The 9854-nt window shown below is 41.4% G+C and overlaps 1 long non-coding RNA gene across 1 annotated transcript; it reads right to left on the bottom strand.

The window, feature by feature from the left end:
- Positions 1 to 355: 355 nt before the first annotated feature.
- On the bottom strand, positions 356 to 9726 carry LOC103609271. The gene is made up of 5 exons (XR_552115.1): positions 9574 to 9726; positions 7280 to 7336; positions 5937 to 6060; positions 1545 to 2311; positions 356 to 601 (listed from the first exon to the last, which is right to left on the bottom strand). It is a non-coding gene; the product is annotated as an uncharacterized LOC103609271 (long non-coding RNA).
- Positions 9727 to 9854: the final 128 nt, after the last annotated feature.

The following is a 9854-nucleotide window of genomic DNA, read 5'->3' as shown; positions in this document are numbered from 1 at the left end:
TCTTCTAGGGAGACCCTCCCCTCCAGCCAGATGTCATAGCTCAGGGAAGAGGGCTGGTGTGTGGCAGCAGGCAGCTCTGGACCTGGATTCCTCTCTATTCCCCCAGAGACCTCACCCAGTATCCTCCCAGGAGTCCCTGCTTTCTTCCATGATCATCTTCCTGTGGTTTTCTTTCCCTTTGCTGCTTGTCCTTCCACTTCCTGGAACATTGCCAGGACTCTGACTCCAAACTACACCATGAGTCCAAGGAAGGGCACTTGGCTACTCATGGAGGTGTGTACTCTATTATCCCATCTCCTTAGGTTTACATGTATTGTATTTTCATCATCATCAACACGAGTATCATCATAGTTAGTACTGTTGTTAATCATCTTTATTGTGGTTATTACCATTATCATTGTTGTTGTTATAAAACACTGAAGAAAATTTCTCTAGCCACAAAGGTTGTTTGGTTTACTGAAGAAGATGACAGAGGGTTTCCCAAAATACACACAAGCTCACAGCTGCTCCTGGATGCCCAAAATATCTCCCTGTCCCCTGGAAAGTGGGACTGCAAGTCCTTGTAGTGTCATCCCTGGGGCACATGTGGGGCCAGCTGGTGCTGGTGAGAGATAGAATAAATGAGCTGAGTGGAAGGAGAGACTCAGAGAATGGGGAGAACATCTGCCCACGCACCAGGGGTACAGAGTCCGGGGAGAGCTGCAATGACAGGGCTGGTGCAGCGTAGGACAGGGAGCAAGGGACCAGTGGGGAGAGAGACATGGAGGGGGGGCAGGTCCAGAGGGAAGCAGTGAGCTGTGGACAGGGTGGGCAGTAACTGCAAAGCAAGGACAGGGAAAGAGGAGGTAGAACTGAGGCTACTTGAGCCGGGGGAGCAGTGGGGGGCAGGGAGGTAAGAAACAAGGGGAGAGGAGAGGAGGGAAGGGAACTGAGGAGAAAAATGACCTGAGGAGAGGAGAAGAAAATAATCGGAGGAGTCAGACTAGAAAGGAAAACCAAATGGAGAGCAGGGAGAGCAGGAGGAAGGAGAAGTGAACAGAGGGGAGAATGGTGAAGTGAGGGCAGGGACTGGAGGTGAAGGGGTGTCTTGAAGGAATGGCCATCTCAGGATAGGGAAGGGAAGGTGACAGGGGAAAGGGCCAAGATGTAAACTGAGTCCAAAAGAAAGCAGAACCTTGTGGAGGGGAAATGAAAATAATGGACAGGAGTGAACTGAGGAGTGAGAAAGGGAGGGGATTTGAGAGGAGTGGAAGGGAGGGGAAAGGGAAATGAAGTGAGAACAGGGGGAATCAGCAGTCAGCTATGCGAGGAGAGAGGAGGGGAGGGGATGTGAACTGAGGGGAACAGAGCAGGATGAGTAAGATGAAAGTAAAAGGGCTCAGAGGAAGTGGAGGTCCCAGAACTGGAGGGAAGAGCCATTGTGGAAGTGCCACAGTAGGGAGGGAGAAAGGAGGTCACTGAGGCAGAGCTCTTTTCTGGCAGGAAGGAGGGAACATGACCAAATATCTACTCAGAGGCTCCAGAGAGGAAACCCTAAATCTCACCTAGGCCAGAGTTGCCGTGTTCTTTCTCCTGCTCACTATTCCTTTTCCGTTCCTTAGCTTCTGGAAGGTAACGCCTGTCGTCTTCTCCATCAGCATGGTCACCCACAACACTGTAGTGCATGGAGGGTCATGTGACCTTTGGGTGGAGAGGACTTGGGGTTCCTCTTTTCAGTGTCACATTTCTCCAGCCTCACTCTGACCTGATTCAGATAATTCTGATGAAGGAAATTCCAGGCCTTGCTTTCTATTAGCTAGTTCTCTCTTAGCCATGCATAATCATTTTTTCTCCTAACCCTTTTGTGGATTGGGATGGCCCATGCCTGTAACGTCCAAATAGGCAGTTCAAGCTAATTTTGACAGGAGGAAAAAAGGCAGGACCTGACTGCTAGATCTCTGACTTACACACTTCTTTTACACGGGTAGACTGGAGTTGGCTTCGCCCTTAATTTATGCCACAGACACACAAAGATTAAGTGCGCAAAGTTTGAGAACTATGCTATGAAGAATTAGGAGGAATCAAGATTTCCAACTCACAGGAGAAATATTTTATCTTTCTAGGAATAACAGAATGTTAAAATTTCATTTTTTCCTCTTCTACGTATTCAAGTTACTTGTCTTTGCAAACGAGTATTCCCTGCAAAAATATCCCCACCTGAACCTCTTCCATCTGCCACACTGAAGGACACCCCTGGATGCCTGTGGCTAGAGCTGCTGTGGTGAAGGCAGCTGACAGCAGAAAAACAACACCCACAATGCTGGCAGCATCTCTGAAGAAAGAAGGGCCAGAATGTACAGAGGTTAGCACAGCAGACCCAACAGAAAGCATGTTTTACATGCACAGACTTACATGCAATTAAAAGTTACATCAGTAGAAATAAAAGAATGCAGAATTTTCAGGAAAACTAAAATATGTTTGGCAACACTTACCACACACACACACACACACATGAGGGTACTTCAAAAGGTTTGTGGAAGAGTGGAATGAAAAGATAATACAAATCTTCCCATGAACTTTTTGAAGACACCTTGTATATATACACACATGTGTGTGTGTGCGTGTATACATATATATCGTAAAATTATTTGAATGTCATAAGAGCACAGTTAAGCTTACCTATAACGTGAAAAAAATTTCATCATATATTAAAGTGTTAATATTTTCAATATACAAAGAACTCTAACAAGAAATAAGAATACCAACGCCAACAGGAAAATGGGCAAAATGGGTGAATAAGCAATTCAGGTAAGTGTCATTCCCCATAAATTTTTTAACTATATATATATATTCACATAAATTACAGGTTACCTACCCACTCACACATCTGGACAAAGGGTGGGAGCTTCCTGTGTAAGGACTTGCTCCTGTCTCAATTTTTCCAATAGCAGATGTTACATTACGTGTTGTACTTGACTGTGGAGGTCCACTGTCTAAGAATGTCTTAAGTTTTTGGTTCTCCAGTCTCCACATTAGTTATGCTATGGGATTTCCCAACAGATCCAAATGGCCCACTTCTCTGGGGGCACAGGTGTTCAATGCTTAGAAATATCCACGTTCACTGAAGATTCTGTGCCCAAGTTATCGATATGGTCAGGCAATGCAGTGTTCCCTAAGGACTTAATGTTAATTTTGCTGAAAGTGCTTTTCCTTATTTGTAATAGAAACTATTTCATATAATGGCACACCATTTGTTAACTTATCTCAGGGGAAAATCATTTCATACATGTGTACATTTTAAGATCTTTTGATAATAAAAATGAGTACCACACTCTGTCAGCAAATTAATTAAAACAGAAAATAATGTATTAAGATTTTTTTTTTCAATTACAACTTATTCCTTTGAGTTTCTGCAGCATTTTATAGAATTGCTTATGAATTGTGAATTTTTGGTACAAGAGAAGTTTGACTGTGTGTATGTGTGTTTAAATCATACACAGCCAGAAACAGAAAATACCCTAAACTGTATTATAGGCAGATAGTGTTGAAAACAAGTTTGCAGGCACAGCCTTAGCAGATTATATGAATGAGAATATTTTTGCTGTGTTCATAGAAAATAGCACCATCCAGGTGTTCTGGATCGTGCTAATAGTTAAATACAACTACACAGATATTGGGTGGTGGTGGGGGTAGGGGTGAGGATGGGGTACAGGTGGGGATGGGGTGGAGGTAGGGGTAGGGTACGGTTGGGATGAGGTGGGAGGGTCCGTAACCTTGAGATTACCCTATATGGGCCTACGATTCCTAATGATTAAATAAAGCTTAACTAGAAGACTGGTAGGTTCTCGCCTAGCTACACTCCCCTTCTCCCTCCTGTTCATGAGGCTGCTGTGAAAATCTGATGAGATCTTGGATGAAAAACACTTTGAAGGGAACTGGTGTCCATCATCACTATCATTATTATCCTGAACTATCTAAAACTGTACTGCTTTACCTTGGGGGTTAATAAGGTCCCCACTCTGGGCTATTCCAGGCTGGATGATCATTTAGTGGCAAAGATTCAGGAATTAGTTGGACCCCAGACTAGGGTAGGGGGAGGGAGGGTAAAATGAAAACTTCACCATACTCAATAAGTTCAAAGGGGTCCTCTCCAGAGTGAGATATCTGCTGTTGGGAAGGAGATGAGAGGTTGTTAAAGGATTGCCCACGTACATTCATTCATTCCCTTCTCTATCTTCTCTATATATGAATTCTGGACTGATTATTTAGGGAGAGTCTCCAGTTAAAATCCTCTTCATATTATTTACATACATATGGTGAGTTACTCTCCTGCATGCACAGAGAATTTCCTCTTTGTAGCATCTCAACTGTACAGCTATCTGATTTATTTCGTAGACTTCACTGTTTCAAAGACTAGCTATATAAACCATGTTTATGCAATTGTCCTTTTATAAGAACTCAGGTTATAGTTTTGAGCTCAGGTTATTTATTCCCTAAATTCAAATTATTCAAAACTTTCTGCTGGGACAGCACCTACTCTCAACTCTAATTAAGTCGTGTGATTGCATTGCACTATATTCTTAGTTCATCCTACTTCCAGGTCTTTAATATAGAAAACCAGGGTCAATTCCCCTGAAACTTACCATTGACATGCAATTAGATGGGTCCTTGTATGGATATCATTTTTTGGTTTTTAAGGGTATCTTATCTGCCTAAAATAACTGAAAAAGAATAAGTTGCTAGAGTGGCATTAGGGGATCAAACATGTTGAAAAGTCACAAGGCCCATGTGAATATCTTTCAAATACTGATGCTTACATAGGGAATGTGAAAAGGAGGAATACGCGAGTGAGTAAAAACATGCTTTATGAAATCTAAAATTGGAAAGAATTTTCAGGATTGAAGTAAGAGAAAAATAAAATGAAGATGGGACTTGAGGAAGGTTATGAAAGGTGAAATCAAAAGGAAGGGATCAGGAAAAAGACCACAATGTGAAACTTTAACTCCAATGAGGACGTGAACATATATGAAGAGAAACTAAGTGTGACAAATGATGACACTATCTGAGGAATTTTGTCTCAATAGCCTGTCATACTTTTCTGCAACTATCATTCACTCAAGGAAATGTGCAGTTCACATTACCAAGGTCCTGTTCCCTCACTGGCCAGCTCCCCTGCATATGGAGCCCATGTGCCTGGAGCTCACCTGGATTCAGGCCTCAGGGGAATCCTCTTCCCTCCATAACTATTATTCTCTTTGATCCAAAGGGGAAATCACATATGATTTGAAGAGCTCATACCCTAGATATAGGGAAACGGTACATGGATTTAAAAATCTGTGTTGAGAACAGTTCATGACCTTCAAGTCCAGGACAGGACACTAAGGAAGAACACTGTGAGCACTGAAGCTCAGCTCAGGGAGCAGCACTTTGAACACTGAAAACAGAGAAGGAGCTAAATCACCCTGATTCTGAGCCATGACTGAATCTCTTAATGCTGATACACAACACTAAGCTCAAAGAAAGTGTGAATTCTCAGTGTTTTCAAAAGGGAGGAATTAAATGATTCCACGGTGGGTTGAATGTTATTTTCAAAAATAATCCAATAAATGTTAGCTCCATCAGCACAATCTAAGTTCTTTGTGGAAAAAAGGATGCCTGTTATTTCTACTACTGTGGTGTCGAACCACAGCTTAATGCTTAGAGTAGTATAGTTACTTAGTAAATACTTAATCCATTAGTAAATCCAAAAATTATTGATTTCCCACCACTGTTCTAGGTCTTGGAGATTCACTACAAGAAATACATGAAATTGTGATCAGAAAGGCTATATCATAGTTGGGGAGATAAGTTAGAAATTACACCTTCAGGTAGCTACAAGTGCTGTAACAGAATATCAATGAGGGCTGACAGAGGTTCTAGATACTGGTTGAATAAATTAGTCAATGTTGAAGACTCACTGAGAGACCAGATGTCTAATGTTCCCCAGCATCACATCTTTGTACAGCTGTCTCTGGGATGTGTTCAGCAGGGTCCATTCTTCCTGGGTGAAGTTCAAAGCTATGTCCTCCAGCTCACTGATTCCTAAAACACAATGGACATCGTGATTCAGTGCTGGGGAAGGCGGAGTGCATATACAGAAAGCTTAAAGCCTATTTGGAGTTCCAGTCTAATGTTTCTCTGTGCTGACCTGGCATGTGCCATTTACACATACTCAGAGATACAAAGACATTCTGAACACATAATAACTCCACTAAAAAGGAATATCACATAAGGTATTGGGTAAAATAACCTGGAAATGTCCACATAAAGTCATAATTCTTACTTACAGACTGGCTATTATTTTTAACTCGAGAACACATAACAAAACTGATCTCCCTGCCAATTTCAAGTACATCTATATTTATGTCACAAGGCAAATAATATCCCTGAACTGTCAATATTTAACTATGACTATAGGTAGATTAGTCCCCATAAACCTCAACTTCCTCATTTATGAAATGGCTTAATGGTTATTAAGGAGTGTTGAGAGTTCCAATTAGGTGACATGTAAATTACTTCCTATATGGCAAATATTCAGTAAATACAAGTGAAAGATCTATTAATATTAAAAAAGACAGAAAACCTTGAAGCAATACCCTGAATCCTGCAGGATTAATCTGACTTCATATAGACCTTGGGGTCGGCAGGCATGACCGTTCTCATCTCTGCACAACTCAGGTGCTCATTATAAGGCGTAAGATCTACAGTCCAGAAACACAAGACAGAGTCCTAAGAGACTGCTAAAGGACTGAAGGAAGATGGTTCTAGCCTGACCCCTTTCAATTTCCTCTGGGATACCCAACAATCAGTTATCATTATCTGTCTTGTAACTTCATCCAATCTGCTAAAAGGTAATAGAAGCCTCTAAATGAATCTGGTCTCTCTGGTCCTTCCAAAATTCCCACAAGTCCCCAGATTATATTTTTCCTACCATCCTCTTCTCAATGCAGATCTGATATTAAGGAAACATGCATTCAGTTTTCAAATTTTAACAAAGGTTAATTATAAAGAGGGGAACTGGGTTGTTGAGGGCAGGGTGGTAAAAATGATTTTATTCATCTTTTTTTAAGGTTTCAGAATGTACAAACATATAAAACTTTAAAAGTTTTAAATTGGTGGAAATAAATCTTCATTGCTCTCTCTGCTTCAACCCTCTCTTCTCTCTCATCTCATTTCCACTCAGCCACCATTCCATCCTCGGTAAACACCAAAATGATAGAACTCACCCTATGAAACACACCCCTCACCCAACACAACCCACCTCTACAGTCAGTGTTCACCGCATGGTTAAGTCCACTGCAGCCACTGAGACCATGAGCTGCTTGAGGGAAAAAAACAAAACAAAACAAATCAAAAACCCTTTCATTTATATTCTCTGAAGGATATCCTTATTGAGGGAATAAACAAATTGGTGTTAATGTTGGGAAAGAAATTATTTCCTGATCAATCCCTGAATTTCCATAAGCTTCTTCCCTGTGCAAGGTATTTTTAGTGCTAGATTTATCTGATGAGAGTCACTGAAAACTCCAACAAGAGATGAATCCACAACCAAGGACATTAAATTTCTAATTTAATGAGAAATTCTTGAGTGGTGTCCTTGGTTGTGAATACAAGAACCTCCATATGACATGAGCCAGGTTATCCAAGGATTTAACATCAGGGAAAGAATTAAATGGTACTTCTGAACACCAGATCTAGTTAAGGCATAACACCTGTGGTTTTCATTTTGTTATCTGCAACATGAGGATATTAATACCTTCCTTACGAACATCAATAGCCAAACCTTCTTACTTTTGTCCCTGGGAGAAGAGAGGCCCCCTCTGTTTGTTCACTGTGCCTGTGCATGTGTGTTGGGGAGGTAGGTCACTCCCAGGTGACGGTTTGGGGAATCATCACTGGTGCATCTAGAAATGATGAAGAAGACTGGAGTCCCATGTCTTCTCTTTCTTCTCTCTGGATACAAGAGAGGATGGGGCTGGGGGCTGGGGGGTGGCAGTGGAGATGGTGGGAAACTGAGTTCCTGACAGCACAACCACAGGCAAGTAGGGACTTGCTCTTACTCTTGAGTTTATTCCTCTTTACCAGCAGGACAAGTTTCTTCCCTGGAACTTCTCTAAGTGCACCCAGAAAATACCAGTGCCAGTTATGTTTCTCCATGTTACCTCTTGTCAGATAAATCAGAGACCTCTCCTCACCACAACCCATCTCCTTTCATCCTGTTCACACAATGAATCTCCATGCCCTGCTTCTCCTACCACATGGTAAACTCTAGTGCACTGACCCAACTTCCCAAACATCAGCCCCTCACCTCTCCTCAGTTTACCCATTTCAACATATATGAGGGTACTTTAACAAGTTCGTGGAAAAATAGAATTAAAAGAGGATACAATCTTCCCGTGAACTTTTTGAAGACCTCTGGTACATGTCAAACATTCCCTTATTTCTCCAATGTTTCACCACATCTGCTGATCAAGGCCCCAATCCCAGATGACTCCAAATATCTCCCCTTCCCTTGGATGCATCTGTCACCTGCCAAGATTAGGAAGCCCAAACCCTGAAATGTTTCACAATTCAGCTGACCTTAAAGGTTATTATAAGGTCAATTTAGTCGTGTAGTTAATCATAAAACAGGATTGGGGCCTTTATTGTGTAATAAAATCCAAAAGGGATTTTTTATGCTCCTGGGAAATCATGTTACTCCTTAAATACAACTGAGAATATCAGAAGCAAACTACTCTTCCTTACCTTTTGACTGTACACCAGAAGAAGCTCACAATAAACAAATGTACCATATCATAATGTATATCCATATTAAATATACTCTCATAAGAAGAGAAGATAGCCTCATTGAAAGGAAAAGTGAGTATGATCTAGCTTAGGAAATTATTAATAAATTGGAAACAGATAATAATGACATAAAAAAATGCTCTTAGCCAGAGATTTGATAATGGAAAATTATAGCAGGTGTAGAAAAAAGTAGAAGTCTTTATGTCCCTTCTCCAAAATGATTAAGCTATGTCTGTGCCTTGTTCAGCTCATAATTTAATACGCAAAACTTGTTTCTATGAACACAAATATGATAACCTTTTAAAATAGGCTGCAAAGTAAATACACATTTTTTGCTAATTCAGCAAGCACATGGGATGTTCTCATTGCTGTTCTAAAATCTAACACATAAACGCCCAGGAATACCCAGGGGGCATCGAGATCAAACGCTACCCGGACGATTCCCTCACAAATTAACATCAGTTAATACGCAAAACTTGTTTCTATGAACACAAATATGATAACCTTTTAAAATAGGCTGCAAAGTATATACACATTTTTTGCTAATTCAGCAAGCACATGGGATGTTCTCATTGCTGTTCTAAAATCTAACACATAAACTCCCAGGAATACCCAAGGGGCATCGAGATCAAACGCTACCCGGACGATTCCCTCACAAATTAACATCAGTTATCAAATACTAATACATATAATCTCAAAAAGGGTTTTCACAATGCTGAAGTCAGAAGAATTTCGGTAGGTTTTTTTTTTTTTTTCCGTACAAATTACCAGTGTGGGGTGGCGGTCTAGGCAGAACTCGGAGGAGAACGGACGCCGTGCCAGCGCAGCGCCGCGCTCTCGGCAGGCCTGTCCCCTGCTTGGAACAAACGAAAGTAATGAGAGCACGTTAGGTAAACGTAAAACTTTACCAAGACAGAGGAATATACTTTTTGAATCTGAAAAAAACAAACAAAAAGCAAATTGGAAACGTTAGGAAAGCACGTACGTCGCCCTCCCCGCTTCACCGGGGCTCCGATGTGGCGCGCCCGGTCCCCGCCTGTCTGGTGGGT

Source organism: Galeopterus variegatus, unplaced genomic scaffold (assembly GCF_000696425.1).
Source record: "Galeopterus variegatus unplaced genomic scaffold, G_variegatus-3.0.2 Scaffold9409, whole genome shotgun sequence".
NCBI classification, from domain to species: domain Eukaryota; kingdom Metazoa; phylum Chordata; class Mammalia; order Dermoptera; family Cynocephalidae; genus Galeopterus; species Galeopterus variegatus.
The sequence above is the reverse complement of the archived record's forward strand: the minus strand, read 5'-3'. Positions and strand labels throughout refer to the sequence as shown.